The sequence below is a fragment of the Rhinolophus hipposideros genome, assembly GCF_964194185.1.
Source record: "Rhinolophus hipposideros genome assembly, chromosome: 17".
Lineage (NCBI taxonomy): Eukaryota > Metazoa > Chordata > Mammalia > Chiroptera > Rhinolophidae > Rhinolophus > Rhinolophus hipposideros.
This window is the reverse complement of record NC_138063.1, coordinates 31,807,015-31,818,538: the sequence shown is the minus strand read 5'-3', so window position 1 is coordinate 31,818,538 and position 11,524 is coordinate 31,807,015.

The window sequence follows — 11,524 nt, the reverse complement described above, 5'->3', positions numbered from 1 at the left end:
GCAGCAGAGTAAAGAAACCCTGTTAAAATGTAGGTGTATGTTTGTTAATAACATATAGTGTCTGGGAAATTATCAAATGAAGTAAGCACCAGGAGTGGGTAAGGATTTGAGCCCAGGCTCTGCTATTCACTTCTCAGTTGGGAGGACCCTGTTTTGTCTGCTTTCCAGAAATATCATGAGAAAAGAAATTAAAAATCGTCATGTATGTGCCAGCATTTTATAAACTGTTAATGTTACCAGTGTGAAATCTGCTACAGTAAACATTGCAGGAGCAGCTTGAATGCTCATGCCATCGAAGCGGTGGCATATTAAAACTCATTTAGCACTATGTATTTTGTTTTGACAAAATAAGGAGAAAGATATGAGACATGCTAATCTATTAATCTAATATTTTATGGCCCTTATCATTAATTAAAAACACTCTGCCTGCTTATATTCTTCTGCTCTCCTCAGAGGCTCTCCCTTAGACATGTTAATATAAGTCTAATCTTCTTTCCAACTAAGTTCATGTCTAGTTAAAAAATAAACACAGTAGAATAACATAAATTAGACAGCAATAAATAAAGATAATATTTTATTATTTGGATATGTACTATATTCAGCTCCAATGTAGTAAAAATTCTGATTACTATTGGTTTCAAGAGAAGTTAATATCACTAGAAGAAGTGTACACAGTGTGTGCACACAGACTCCCCCTGGAAGACTCAAGGATATTGAGGCTAAGTCCCTGTCGAGTATGGTTGAGATATGGGGCTTCCTTCTTCTGTCCAGCCCCTGATAATGGAACAGAGGTTCTAGCTTGAATGTGGCATGCTGAAAATACTAGAGTAACAATTGCCCTCCCCCTCATGTGAAACAGTGTCCATACCAGGAGAGACAAGTAAAGAGGTCCTCAGTCCCGGCCCACTGAGTGTTCAGCTTTTAGAGTGGGTGTGTCATTCAGTAAGAAGCTTGTCGTTATTCCTACCCTAAGCTCAAAGATTTTTCCTGGTAGAGTGGAGGGAGAAACAAGGCATAAAACAGGTAGCCCAGTATACATGCATACATATATGTATACATATATACATATATACGCACATATACACATATATGCGTATATATACATATATACGTATATATATGTACATATAAGTATATAAGTATATATGTACGTATATATATTTATATATATATGTGTATATATATATATATATATATATATATATATATATATATGAGGGCGCAGCTCTCAGTGGCCCACACGGGTATCGAACCAGCAACCTCAGTGTTATCAGCACCATGCTCTAACCAACTGAGTGAACCGGCCACCCTATTGCTATATTTTAATTGTTATAGAATAGGTAACTGTATTGGTGTGTCATAATTCAACCCAACTCCTCTTATTGGGTATTTCATTTGTTTCTAGTCTCTAGGCTATTAAAAAGAGTGTTGTGATAAAAAAAAACAAAAAAAAACAGGTAGCCCAAAGAACCAATTTCATTTACAACAGAGAGTGAAGAAGTTCAAGCCTAAAGGTGCGCTGAAGAAAAGTAGAGGTTGTGGTGAAAGGATATTGAGAGAATATTCAAAATCCCTATGTTCCGAGACCCTCAGTGGATGCCTGAGGGATGGTACTGAATCTTTTATATATTTGTGGGTTTTTTTCCTATACATATCTATAATAAAGTTTAATTTATAAATTAGTCAACGTAAGATAATAACAATAACTAATAATAAAATAGAACAATTAAAAAAAGTACTATAATAAAAATTATGTGAATGTGGTCTCTTTATCTTATTATATTGTACTTACCCTTCTTGTGATAATGTGAGATAATAAATGTCTTAAGTTCAGAACTTCCACCTTTTCACTTAAAGCAAGTACTTTATGGCTTCTCTTTGGCATATCTGAATTGCAGACATCACGACTCTTGTGCTTTGAGGCCATTATTAGGTAAAATATGGGTTACATAAACACAAGCACTGCGGTACTATGACAGTTGACCTGATAACCAAGATGGCTACTAAGCGACTACCAGGTGGGGAGCGTGTACCACGTGGATACTCTGGACAAAGAGATGACTCTAGTCTTGAGTAGCACTGAGCAGAACATTGTACAATTTTATCACACTACTCAGAATGGAGCACAATTTAAAACTTATGAATTGTTTATTTCTGAAATTTTTCATTTAATAATTTCAGAGCTGGTTGACCACAGGTAACTGAAACCTCAGAAAGTGAAACCATGGGTAAGAGGGGACTATTGTATATGAAATTCTAAAACTGACAAATCAAAACTATAGTGATAGCTATCAAAATAATGATTGTCTCCAGGTGTAAAAGGTAGGCAAGGATTCATTAGAAAGGGTCACAAGGGAGTTTCCTTGGTGCCCTGTGTCTTGATTGGTGTGAGTAGGTTATGAGGGTGTATATGTGGGTACATTTATCTAAATCATCAGACTGTTTGCCTATGATCAGAGAGAGAGAGAGGGAGAGGGAAAGAAGGCAGGACACAGAATGAAAGAATACAACAGACAAAACCAAAGAAAAAGACCAATCTGGCCAGATCTTGGGGTAGAAATTAATCTGGACCACGTATAAAGGCTTAGAGTTACAAAACAAGACTGACTCAGAAAACTCAGAAGTAAAAGCTACGGTAAGGAGCAGTTTCTAGAGACTGGACCAGTGTCTCCAGGGATGAACAGTCTTTAAGTTATTTACTGCTGAAGACTTGCGTTTGTAATTGTGTGTGTGTAATGTGTATGTTACATGTAACCACGCTGACTTTAAGTATGTATGGATGCAATAAGAGCCAAGTTCAACTTTGTAAAGCCCCTGAACACTGAAAATATTATGGTATTTGGCTTTATTTATCCCCATTGAGTAATTACAAATTAAAATTATGCACCCATAGACTGAAATATCTATAGATGAATGTGGGGACAAAGCCCCAAAAAGCAGTTTCCAGGCTCTCGGCCTCACATAGAAAGGTGCTGGCTCGGGTAGTAAATGGCCATCAACTGTGATCAGATGGCCAGCAGCTGTGGCTAGTTGGCCGTCAGCTGTAACCCGTAGGCCATTGGCCACTAATATAACGGCTGTGTCTACGCTAGCAGGAAGGGAATGGGGGCTAGCAAGAAGGTGGTGGCTGGCAAGCGCGGACTGCTGTTAGGCAGATTATGTAGAGCCTGCTTCCTGTGTCTCCAGCCCAGCCGCCAGCGAGAATATATTGGTTTTACTCCCCTACTTATGACTCCATGGGTGTTCCTTTTTGGCCTTACCGTGTCCTGCGTTCTTGGGCAGGGAGTGGGAGCTGAGACCCTGCACGACAAATGGCGCAGCGAGCAGGGTGCCCCGCACGACAATGAATGTATATGATATACAGTATGTGCCTCGACAACAATATGGGTGGAGAGACAAATGAGGATGTGGAAGTGGTTAGCCATGGGTTAATCATTGCTTCTGCTGGATAATGGTACCATTATGTATGTTTGAAAGAAAGTTGAAGGAACCTGTAGGAACCATAAAAATAAGTATGTTAAATAAGGTCAGTGAAGTTTTTATTTCCTTTTCATGAATAACTACTGTGGGAACAGAGCCAGGAGTGTAGTTTCCAGGCTCTCAGCCTCACATAGAAAGGTGCTGGCTCAGGTAGTAAATGGCCATCAGCTGTAGCTAGTTGGCCTTCAGCTGTAACCAGTAAGCCATTGGCCACTAATATAACTGCTGTGGCTATACTAGCAGCAAGTGGGGGCTAGCAAGCGGATGGTAACTGAGCTAGCAAGAGCATATTGAAGTTAGCATGGCGGATTGCAGCTAGCAAGTGAGGTTGGTTGGCAGAGAGAAGTGGACAGCAGGTTGCAGATAGTGTGGCTGCTGCTTCCTGTGTCTCCAACCTAGCTGCCAGCGAGAATATAGTGGTGTGACTCCCCTATGTATGGCTCCGTGGGTGTTCCTTTTTGGCCTCAACATATCCTGCGTTCTTATGTGGGGAGAGGGTGCTGAGATCCCGCACGCCGCCCTCTACGACAACTATTGATTGTAGATTGCAGCTCTTTGATATGACCTATTGTAAAACAAACGTGTTTAATATACATTGACATTCAACAAATATTTTCAGTTTTTGAAATATTTGTTCATTTTCTCTGAACAAATATAAACCATTCTGTAGCATGATGAGCATGTAATTGGAAAAATAAATCAGCTTCAATTTTTAGATTACGAAAAATTTGTAACACTGAGCAAAATATACCAAAAAAAGAAAATCCTTTATACTTAAATACCTCCACATTTGTTTTTCAAAGTTCCTTAAAGTAGGAAATAAAATTGTATTATCCAAAATGAATGATATTGTAGTAATAACATCTGGTTAAGGCAGAAATATGAGATCATAGGCAGTAATTACTCCTGGCAACTAAACAACACACTGATTTTGGTTTAATTCTTATTTATTTATTGATAGATATAGGAGGAAGATTTCTGTTATCAAACTTTATGTCATTATTATAAAAAAATTAATATTGTATCAGGAATATAATGTAAAGATTTGAAAATCCATGCAGATTAAAAATAGGTAGAAAGAGAACACATTACTCTCTTATTACTCTCATTACTCATTACTCATTACTCTCATTACTCTCACAATGCAATCCCCATTAAAATCCCAATGGCATTTTTTAAAGAAATAGAACAAAAAATCATCAGATTTGTTTGGAACCACAAAAGACCCCGAATAGCCAAAGCAATATTAAAAAAAAAAAAAGAACAGTACTGGAGGTATCACACTCCCTGACTTTAGCTTGTACTACAGGGCTACAATAATCAAAACAGCATGGTATTGGCAGAAAAACAGATACATAGACCAATGGAATAGAATTGAGAACCCAGAAATAAAACCACATAAATATGGACAGATAATTTTTGACAAAGAAGCTAAAAACATACAATGGAAGAAAGACAGCCTCTTCAATTAATGGTGCTAAGAGAATTCGATAGCCATGTGCAAAAGAATGAAACTGGACTGTTATCTGTCACCATGTACCAAAATTAATTCAAAATGGATCAAAGACTTAAGCATAAGACCTGACACAATAAACTGCATAGAAGAAAGCATAGGTACTAAACTTATGGAACTTGGATCAAAGAGCATTTTATGAATTTGACTCCAAAGGCAATGGAAGTAAAAGCTAAAATAAACAAACGGGACTTAAAAGCTTCTGCACAGCAAAAGAAACCATCGACAAAATAAAGAGGCAACCAACTGAATGGGAGAAGTTTTTTGCAAACAGTGCCTCCGATAAGGGGCTAATATCCAAAATATACAAGGAACTCATGCAACTCAACAACAGAAAAACAAACAACCCGATCGAAAAATGGGCAGAGGACCTAAAGAGACATTTCTCCAAAGAGGACATACAAATGGCAAATAAACCTATGAAAAAAATGCTCAACATCACTAATCATCAGAGAAATCCAATAAAAACCACAATGAGATATCACCTCACCCCAGTCAGAATGGCATTCATCAACAAGACAAATAGTAACAAGTGTTGGAGACGCTGTTGAGAAAAAGGAACCATCATACACTGTTGGTGGGAATGCAGACTGGTGCAGCTGTTATGGAAGGCAGTGTGGAGGTTCCTCAAAAAATTACGAATAGAATTACCATATGATCCAGCAATCCCTCTCCTGGGTATCTACCCAAAAAATCTGAAAACATTTATCTATAAAGACACGTATGCTCCAATGTTCATTGCAGTTTTGTTTATGGTGGCCAAGACATGGAAACAACCAAAATGTCCTTCGATAGATAATTGGATAAAGAAGTTGTGGTATATATACACAATGGAATGCTATTCGGCGGTAAGAAAAGATGATATAGGAAAATTTGTGACAACATGGATGGATCTTGAGAGTATAATGCTAAGTGAAATAAGTCAGACAGAAAAAGCAGAGAACCATATGATTTCACTGATATATGGTATATAAACCAAAAAACAACAAAAGAACAAGACAAACAAAAGAGAAACAAAAACTCATAGACACAGACAATAGTTTAGTGGTTACCAGAAGGTAAGGGGTGGGTGAGGGGTGGTAGATGAGGGTAAGGGGGATCAAATATATGGTGATGGAAGGAGAACTGACTCTGGGTGGTGAACACACAATGGGATTTATAGATGATGTAATACAGAATTGTACACCTGAAATCTATGTAATTTTACTAACAAATGTCACCCCAATAAATTAAAAAAAAAGAAAAGAACAGAGAGGATTTGGAACAAATACTTTACACAATGCATATAATCCTTAAAGTATTCACTCTACTTCTATAAAATAAGTAAATTGTTTCTATTTTCTTTAAGAACCAGAAGATCTAAAATGTCTACTATGTCCTCTGATGTAAACTACACAATATATTTTAAATGCTGAGTGTCTTTTCTTCTAAACATTTAAGACACAAAGATAGATGAGTGGAGTTACAATTATTTTTCTTTGTTAAATTGAAGAAATATCATTACAAAGAGAAATATACTGCACTGGTATTAATCCCAAGATTTAAATGAATATTCTTACACGTGCATAATTCTGTCATCCAAAACATTTTTTTCGTTTGTTTGTTTTAAATACACTGAGAAAAAGTTGCATGTACCGAAATAGCAAAAGCAAGTCACACACAGGGTATCCAGTTCAGCTTTTTCATATAAAACATACAAAAACATGCTCGATTAAAGGCATTTACAAGCCTAAAAGAATTGTTTCTATATACTGAACAGGGCCAGAAGTAAAATTTTTGAATTTTCTTTACCATCATTCTCATCCTATGCCTACAAGTATTTTCCAAGCACTTGCTATATGAGATAAACGTGATTGATTCTCTAGGGAGGAAAAGAAAAAAAAGGATGTTTTCATCATGGCCTCTGTCCTTGAGCATCTTAAAATGCTTTTTGAGATCTGTGCACGTAAAAAAAAAAAAAGTGACAGTTTCAAAATCAGGAAATTTTCATGTCTTTCTAGTGAAAAGCATAGACAATGCTGAACTGGGTACAAAATAAGCCTTGTAGTTATGATAAAACATTGTAAAATGCCCAGTATTCCTGTTCCTTTCTGTCTAATGACAGACATAAAAAAAGGGGAAAGAGAAATATGTAAATAAAAAAGCATTGAAACAATGAAGAATGTTCAAGTTGATCTGGTGATGCAGATCAGGGATATAAAGAAGGAAAAGAAAAACAAAAAAACAGGCGAATCATAGATGATACTTGTGGCACAAATAAAAGATAAGCATCTTAATTAACAAATAGAATTTACATATTGATAAATATATTATCACCTTATAGGAATACACTTTGAACTATCTCAAAATGTATCCCCTAAAAGGTGAAATACCATTATTTCCGATAATAAATTTTAATGATAGATCTACCCACATATTAGTTATATAGTTTTAAAGATTACAATTGGGTTAGTTTAGTTTCCTTTCCTCTCCCACCCATTTTTTTTCATTTAGTCTCTCATAAAATACAATGCTTCACAGCATCAAATAATTATATGGTATTTACTATAGGGATTAACTTTGAAATTAAACTATGCACTTGTCAACATGGTTCCTGACAGTATACAGGAGATTTGGGCTGTATCTACATAATATGTAAAAAATCATTTCACTGGGAAATAAGTTAGACAAACTGATTTCATGTAAATAAAATTGTTTTAATGAAGCTCTTCAGTGTGTAACTGGTTTCTTTGGTATTATTAAAATCATTAGGTTTTATTTAGAATCATTGAGGAAAAATTTGACAGTTCCTTGAGATAATGTGGATCGCTATTCAGATAATTTATCTTCAATAAACAGCACTTTTGTCCTTAATTATTTGGATTGGAAATCAACATTGATCAAGTGTATTTATCATGATGATATTTATTATTTATCCAATTTTATTCTTGATTACATGTACCAAGATATTCTGTATTCTTGGGCAAAACAAAGACAAAAACATTCAGCCCTAAAACAATAAAAAATAGAGTTAAAAGCAATTCTAGCAGCAAAGTATATAGATTATAAGCATCTCCTGATAAACTGTACTCTCCGGCTGGCTTTTTTTCACTATCTCCTCTGTGACAGCACACTTGAGTTTCACCTAAAATATTTATGTTTTATCTGTGGTCCAATGAAAAATAAATTCTCCCAGGAATAAAGGGCACACTGGTGTGATGCCATTGAGAGCTGTGAACCACTAGAATATGTAGTTAATGAATTGCCATTACAAGGTGGAATCACAGCTACTTAAAATGGCAACAGATTTGTACACACCAACATGAGAAAACAAAATACACTTGACCATTTAGACCCACCCATTTTTAAGCAATGTTCTCTCCTGTCCCAAGAGAATATGGGGAATACAAATGCATTTCTCCTGAGTATCTTAGGCAGACCGGGAGATCAAACAAGAGACACTGCAGCTGAGCACCGTATATATGTACTACCAAAGCAGCTGAATTACAAGGCTCTGTCCTGTGTACAGGAGGCTTCAGTCTAGCTAAGGGAGCGGGGAGCATACATAGGTGGGATGAAAGGAAAAATACCTCTGTTCTCCTGACCTTGCATTTACTCACAAACAACTGACAGGACCATGCCTCAATTCTTAGGCAATTAGATACGAACTTTATATAAATATGCACTTTGAAGTGATGCAGAAGGAGACTGAACGAACACCCTTGGTGTTTATTAATACAAACACATACTTTACATCCCCTCAATTTTCATGAATGCTTAGGACACAATTTATTCATTTCATTGGCAGTCAGAAGACAATGTTTTGTCTGAGGCTGATGAGTTCCAAAATGGGGTATCTTGAAAAGTCAGAGAACAGCAAAGGGTTCTTTCTGCCCACCTTGGCCTCAAAATTTGTTAATTCTCACCCTCCCCCAAAAAATCTAACCACTAATCCTCCAAGCCACAGCTCAGTTGATCCATCACTTTGAATCCTGTGTTGAATGAGTAATGAGTTTTTCTTTCTTGAAAGCTAACCAAGAAGGAAAATCAAGTTTCTTGGAGGAGCAGAATTTATGTATATTTTGTGTTCTTCAAGCCCCAAATCATCCTTCTCCAAAACATTAATCTATACCCAGGGGGTATAAGTGTTTCTAATTGATAAAAATAGCAATGTCTTCACTTCTTCAACTTTTTTGAATCCATCTTCTTTTCTACTCTTGTCATTCAAATCTCGTAAAGTTTCCAAAATGTTTAATTCCTCATGCCCCCAAACTATTACCAGTGCATAGGTAATAGTAATCATTCTTATTTGACCTATAACACTCTATATATCACTGTATTTATAAAACACATGCACACACTTAGAGTTTCACTGTACCATAGTGAGCATTCCGATTTTACCTATAACCAATGTCACTAACTATAACCTATTTTAAAAGTCAAGAAATTATAAGAGCAAAATAATCAATATCAGTAATTTATTTTTCTTGGTAAACATAGCCTGCATTATTATGACCCATAAATATGTGTACATAGCCATATTAAAAATATTTTTCCCTACTTGAAGGTATTTTGACACAAACTGCTAGTGACTGTTGAGCCACTGAAGTTGTAATGCGTTTCAGAAACACATGTTATAATCATCAAACCTAAATATACCTCTAATTAAAGCAAATCCTGCCATGAGTATGCAGATCAAAAGAAAAGTGCTCTTGATATATTGCTGTTCAATTTGGGCCTCCACCTCTTCTATAGAAATCTCCCAGAGATACTACAAAGCCATTAGCATCTGCTACATGCTAAAGCTTCTAGTTTAAACTCTAATAGCCTGTGTAAAATCCTGGATTATCAATCAATGTTGCGATCTATGCCCAGGAATCCATCTAGTTGTATTGTTTATGAGAAAGATTGGAGGGAGGGATACTGAGCAACATCTTCAGTGTTGACTGGTCAGAAAATATAAATGATATTTCCAAAACAATGAGTGAAATTTTTCAGCATACTCTATTCGACATGTAGAAAACTGGAAGAATTATTACTGTCTTTCAAAATGAAGCCCACAAAGGTGCCTGCCTCTCATTATTATCAGGTTCAATAATGATGGTATGAAAAGCACTTTGAAAATTGAAGTACTCTTAAAAATATATGCTATAATTATTACTATTTTTGGCATTAAGTACTGCAAGCCTAGCTCTTTATTGCCCATCTTAATATTCCTGTGCCTTTGTTTTCCCATTTATTGCCCTTAATTTCAGTGTCAATTTCTTCATAAAATACTATGTACACTGTGACTATTTGATCTCATTGTCATTTTTATTATTACGCTATATTGATGGGTCAGCCTACTTATTTTTTCTAGTGGATCCTACGCTTGAATTTTGAAAATTGAGATCTTTCAGTGTTGTCTCTGCAGGACTGACACCTGGTGTCATTGCCATTAAATTCCTGTCAGCTTATCAAAAAAAAAAAAATCATAGCAATAAGAAACTCTGTGATTTCCTAAATTTGTTTTCCACACAGAAAAATGTGGAAAATCTTGGTTTTCACTTTCTTTTTCTTCTTCTTTTGTTTTCCCCCCTCCTTTTCTCTCCCTTATCTTGTAATTGCTTAATTCCCTTTTATTCTTCCCTTTCCCCCACCTCTTTTCACTACTTAGTCTTCTGCCTTTTCCTTGAGGCATTCTCTCTCACACACCATTTCCCTTTTCCCTTTATTATTAGAAGACTGCTGAATTTTCTTATATACACCTGAACAAAAAGTACACAAGAGTGTGTTTTGTGAAAACTTTTATAATCACAAGGAAAAAAATCCCCATGTGGTATTTTGTGAGTATGGTGGATGTGTAGGTGAAGGGTAAAGGTACAAATTACCATGGCCATTGAGATGTTGTGGGAGTCAATAAGAGACTGAAATATGGGACACACAGACAAATGAAATAATTTTAGTGTGGAACAGAAATTACATTGATAAAAAGAAAAGAAGTGTATCTTGTACTTTCTTTGTGACAATTCATAACACCAAAAATAATAAAGTGATTCTCTTGTAGACCTTTTGGTATATATATTTGTAGATATATATATATATATATACATATATATATACTATATATATATATTCATAACACCAAATATACCAAATATAGAGAATATATATACACATATATATATATATTCTACAAATATATCTATATTCTCTATAATACGAGTATATATTCTCTACCATATATATATTCAACAACTAGATGTAAACTAGTGGAGGACAGGTTACAAATATTAAACTTCTCTATATCCTTTAAAACATAGCACAGCTCTTTATATACATCAGGCATTTAAAAAGGTTTTGAGTGAAATTTGTAAATCATTATGAAATTGGTGACTACCCCAAAAATATTGACTAAAATTTCTTGATATTTCTATCTAAGTAGTTAAGTAACACAAATGAATATGAATGCGCTCACACAGACATTTACCTATCCCAAAAAAGAAAATTATATAAAAACGTGAAACAGGAAATATATACAAATACACAAAAGAAAATTATACAATAACATAT